We start from the raw sequence: 6,000 nt of genomic DNA, 5'->3' as shown, positions 1-6,000 counted from the left end.
ATCTCTTGTTGTGAGTTGGGTTTGAAATTCGTCACGTAAAAAGAAACTAGCAATTAAGATGAGAACTCTTTACTCTGATGATGGCCACGAACTAAGTACTACGATTTGAGATAGTCGGCAGCACCTGATTCAAAGGTGAAGAAATTCGAAAATGCGAAAGCAAATCGATATTATGGCGATATATGGAAAACAAGCTTGTTGTGTTTTACTTGTACGTACGATCCGAGGACTCAAAATCGACTCGGATTATTATCTTGGTGCAGCTAAAATCCGCACACGCTTTTGTGCAGCAAAAAACTCATACCTGGATGTAAGCTCTCTGTTGCAAAACGTAAAAAACACGAGAATCGCTCTAATATTGTCCGATCAGTAGAATTTATTCGCCAATTGCAAGTGATCATGGACGAGGACTCTTCAAAATCAATGAGGCCCCTTGCGAGGGAGCTTAATGTTTCTGAGGGTATTATCGGTCGAGTTTTTCATGAAGATCATCGGTATAAATTCTGCACTATGTGCAGAAGACAGTTTATGTCATAGAAAACACGAGAACAGCGAGTTATCCGATCAAAACGGCTTCTAAACAAAATTAAACACACTGAAGCGGCTTAGATGTTTTGGTTTTTTTCTGACGAAAAAAAGTTTGATCAAGACCAAAAGATCAACCGCAGAAATTGCCAGAGTGACAGATGGCTATGTTCCAGTCCTACAGAGGTTTCTGTTGTCATGCACATGAAGTTTCCGCCACTTTTATCGTTTAAGGTGTTGTGAGGGCAAAGGACATTTCACGCCCCTACACTTCTTTATTCAAGGACTTTCAGTGGATTCTACTGCACATATCTAGGTTCTAGAAGCAGTAGTGGAACCCTAGATTGATATGAAGCGATGGAGACACCTTGATCCCCTGGATTACTACGTATGGGGCGTAATTGAGCGTGAAACCAATAAGCATCCACATAACACCATTTTTTTCTGAAGGCTGCAATTATTATAATACCTATATGGCCAAAATGAATAAGGAGCAAAAATGAATAAAAAATTCTTGAAGTTTCAATAAAATTTGTTCAAAATAATATCTAATTAGTTGTACTCTCAAGTAGATTCCAAATACCGTATCCGTATACCAGTATCCATTTTTTGAAATGAAAGCGTCGATATTTTTGTATACAAAAAAATATGTTTATACTTATATAGTTTCTTAAATTGTATTTAAAATACTATAATTTATTCTTATTGGTATTGCCTGGAGCAAAAAAAAGTCGTTTATAAATTTCCCAACGGATTTTTGCTCTGCGTTTTTATTGAACTTCCAAGAGTAAAAGGATTTCCATTGCAAATATCCTTGATATCATTTAGTCAAGTGGAAAAAATTCAATCAGCATACTCGGCAAATACCCGTCACAGCGGCAGGCTCACTGCAATGACAAAGGAAAGTAGTAAAGGCAGTCAATGGAAGAGAAGACGTACAGTGGTATTTGTTCTTAATATTATTGAGAAGGCGCGATATAAATTTAGTATTACATTCCAAGGCGGCAAAAGCCGTAATACCTATGTGTAGATATGTATATTTAACACCTTAATATGTAGATAGATTTACCGACTTGTCATACCAGACCTATGGTCCAGCGAAACTTTGACAGGATCTTAGATTACTCCAATCGGTATTTGCAGGTGGTCGCGCAATTGAAATAACTAACTTTCGGTTTAATTTACGGGCTTAAAAACAGAAAGAAATTTGTCTCGAGGGAGTTCAATAGAGAACACCAATTTGTGAAAGACTTGACTCTTATGTGTTTTAACCTGCAAGAAGCTGAATTAGTTATCAAAAAATAGGACTAAGGTGAAATTTTAAGAGAAAAAAAAAAATGGGCCAGATATTAATTTATTCTTATGTAAAATGCTCCCTTCAATCCAAAGTCATATCGTCCCCTTAGTATTAAAATAGCCTATACATTTTTTGATGTTTTGAGAAAATGAATTTCAAACTTTTTGTCGAAAGTAGCTCTCACTCAAATCTCGTTATGTCTGTAAATATTTCTTATTTTTTGACTGACGTTTTCACCCACTTTGTGGAACTAGAATTTGACAAAATTTTGACCACATATAAAATCGACGATGGAGAATCCAAAAATTTAATAAACAAATAATAGGCTATTGTTATACTAAGGGGACGATATAAAGTACAGTTCTTTTTTATTCGTTACGCATCGTTTTTGGAAGACGAAAGAGACCTCCTCAACTAGGGCTTAAGATTTGTTTCGAGATTTGTTTGATCGGTGAATTCTTCATTTGACGATGGCCTCTTACCGCCTAGTCATTTCTTTATACTTGGAATAGTTGCAGGGTGGTAAACTGGAGAACATTTCAAATAGGTAAGTAATTCGTAAATTCCAAAATTCAAGAAATTCTGGCGGCCATCGTTCGAAAATACGCTCTTGGGGTTCGAAGCACGCTCTTGGCTTGAAACAAGAACTTATAGAAACAGTTTTTAAGTAACAGTTTAAGCGATCGCCCCTCGGTAGGCTATGGCAAGCCTTGGATTGTATTTCCGTCTTGAAAAAGCTCCTGATAAGAACAACCATTTGCGGAGGCTGGCATAAAAATGTAGGTCGTTTCATTTGTGGAAAAACATCGGGACACACACCACAAATTGAACGAAGAACTCGGCCAAGCACCCAAAAAGGGTCACGCAAATTAGGTGTATATAAATATAATACTTATATATGTATGTATACGTAAGCGCCTCTGTGATTGCGGACTTCTGCCGTCGGCGTGTTATTCTGGTGAAAGCGAAATTTTTTCTTCGCGCCTCTAGTCGTTTTTACTTCAGATTGGTGCCATTTATGTACATATGTGAGCGTTTAATATAACTTTCGCCACACTGTGCTTATTTTACGGTAAGCGCAACTCTTCGCTTCGTGGCGTCATACATACATACATATACTACGAGTACGTCGTCAGCAAATAAATGCTGATCCACAAAATTTTTCACTACGACGCTGAAACAAAACATTCAAGCGGAATTGAATTGTACTCTCGATAATTTAATTTGTCACAAAGAAAAAAGCAGAGTACACAAAAAATTTAAGTTAAGAGTGGAGTAACGGGCCAGTGAAATACTAGAGAGGAATTTTAAGTAGCATTAAGAAGAGGAAAACCTTTCGATGCTCCCATTTATAGTCATAATGGCAAGGATTTTAGCATTCGTATTAGAGTAAGTTACATACCTACAAATAATTTTTTGCTTTTTTTCACATACCATCACTTTTTTATATTTTTTTTATTTTTTTACTGTACTTTACTTTTTATTCTACTTGGATTCGCAAATACTTTTAACTCATCTTTGCATTTCAGCATACTTTTTTCTCCCAATGTTTAAAATTCATTGGCGCATGAGAACACGTTCTTACTTTATTCCTTCCGTTGGCTCGATGCTTGAAACGCTTTTCCGTGCTCTTTCTTTTTTTTCTTGCAAGCATAGAAATAGCCAACAAAAGCATAAAAGTTGTGAAAAGTTATGTCGGAAAGAGACTTGAAAAAAATACACTCATATTCTTGTGCACTTGTACAATTGTTTGAAGTACATACTCCTCTATTTGTGTCGATGTAACTGTCGCCCGACTCCCATTCTCGTGTAGCCAGGGCGAGCACGGTGCCTGCCAGTAGCCACGAATTTTCGTACTCGTACTCGAGTTTGAGTATTATAAGTTCGCCCATATTATGGGAACAATAAATATACGTGATCAGCATATTGGGGCTACGTCACGCTGTGCTCATCATGTCCTTGCGCATCCTGTGCGACGTCCAACCATCAACCACCAGGCAACACAAATACACCCATAGATATTGAGATGTACAGATTTTTAGCTTTATTTGCTATAACATTTTTTGCTACAGTTACTGTTATAAAGCAATTGCAAATGCACATTCACATATATAGTTATGTACATATGTATGTATGTATGTATGTATGCACATACAAAAAACATAAAAGTATTGAAGGAGATTCTTATTCCTTCTACTCAGTTGGAATTGTGGGATTTATGCATTGCACAGCCACCAGGTTTTAAGCAGGAAATACTTGAAAAGTTTTGTGTGGCACTGAAGAACTTTTGAGCGCATTGTTGTGGAGTAAGTTTACAAGCTTATACATGTCTCTGTATGTATATGTATATATAAGTATATGAGCGACGCGGTATTAAGTCGTGGATACTCGGATATGATTGAGGCTCTTGAAATGTGAGGTGTCTGGGTCGAGCTTAGTGACTGAGCGGAATTTATTGTTTTGTAAAGTTAGTGCTTAGGTACTTGCTGAAGTTTAAGCTTCAGCTTTGCCAAATGGTAGAAACAATGTCTCGAAAGAAGATGAGTGAGATTTACAACGAGTTTAGTAAATATGTAGCGAAAAATTGTGTAGCGATATTTAAAGAATATATACAACATCGATGCCACTTTTCTTCAATGTAATTTTTGAAATGAAATTTCTTAGGCGTCGATAAACGAGCGAAAATACAGAGTAAAATGTCAAGGCCATGCAACGTTTTGGGCGTTTTAGTTCCGCGAGGGAGAAAAAAGATATAACGTAGAGGAAAAGGAGAGAGAGAGAGCTATACCTTATCTATATCTTAGAAACACTTTAGACTACTTTTTCTGAGTTTGTTCCTTGTGGTTGCTAATTTCTAGTGAGAAATAAAACTGCCTACTTTTTGGCGCTTGTTTGTTGGTTCATACTTGTAGGAAATATATTTTTGGTGCCTACTTTTTGGCGTTATATTTCTTTGGTGCCTACTATTTGGGGCGTTTTTTGGTCCCAATTTCTTTGCGATTTTTTTTGGTGCCTCCTTTTCGGCGCTTATTTCTGTTTCCTGGCTATTGTTTGTGCGTACTATAAAGTGCTATCCATTCCGCCGTCAGATTTATTGGTATTGCCTTGCGGTAATTTGTGCCGTTGGAGCGGTTCTGGAGTCGCTGCGTTTGTGCGGGTGATAAACGCTCGGAGTAGTGCGCGTTGTTGCCACGGTTTGTGTCCGGCGTTTACCTACACCGGTCGACCCTTCTCCGTTTTCTGTAAATTTTGTCTATTTGTATTCTCTGCAAATGTTGTGAATTTACTTAGATATATATTCTTTCTCTCTCTCTCTCTCATTCTCTCTCGGGTCTCACCTTCTTTCTTTGTCTGCCTTGAAAGTTTCACTTCTGTTATGTGTACTACGCTACACGCATTTTTTTTGTCCCCCAAGCCGGGGACAAGATCTATATGCAAGTGTTTGATGAAGTCATCTTAATCTCAAGAGCTCTTGAATTGTGTTTGCAGTAAAAGCTGATTCATTGTGCACTGAATCTGAATTAATACCGCGTGTCCGGCGTCTGAATTAGGAATTAAAACTAAATTAAAAAAGCATTACTAATGATTTATTTATTTATTTATTTTATTAAGTAGTACAAAGAAGAGAAGGGCTGACAATTTTTTTTTATTATTCTACATGTTGACCCTTAGGTACATCGGATACACTCTTGGAATCTGGCCTCCGTCCTCCGTGCCACTCGCTGGAGAAGTGATGTCGGGAACGATATTTTCTTTTAGTCAGTGGGTTTGCTTCATGGACTTTACTTTTGAAGTAATCGGACGACTTGGGTGGCTTGCTCAAACCATGTGTCACTGCTGAAGGAAGGATCCTCTCTAATTATTGGCAAAAAATAATCACTTAGCATGCGCCGATAAGAGACACCGTACACAGAAATTGCTTGCCCCACTGCTTGACAATGCACACCAAACCGTCAACTCTGCCACCTTGGAACTGTGAAGTGGCCTGTTGATGTTTTAATTCCGTCCCTTGTTTGGATTCCGTCCTTTAGATGATAAGTCACCGCAATTTTGCTTATTTACACTTTTATTTAAATGGGCTTCATTACTCCAAAATATAATGTTTACCGTAGGAAACCAACTTTGTCTCGCAGAAATTTTTACGCAACTTGTAATTGTTAAGCTTAAGCATTGCACGA

The sequence above is a fragment of the Anastrepha ludens genome, chromosome 4, assembly GCF_028408465.1.
Source record: "Anastrepha ludens isolate Willacy chromosome 4, idAnaLude1.1, whole genome shotgun sequence".
In the NCBI taxonomy this organism is placed as follows: Eukaryota; Metazoa; Arthropoda; class Insecta; order Diptera; family Tephritidae; genus Anastrepha; species Anastrepha ludens.
Note: the sequence above shows the minus strand (reverse complement) of the source record.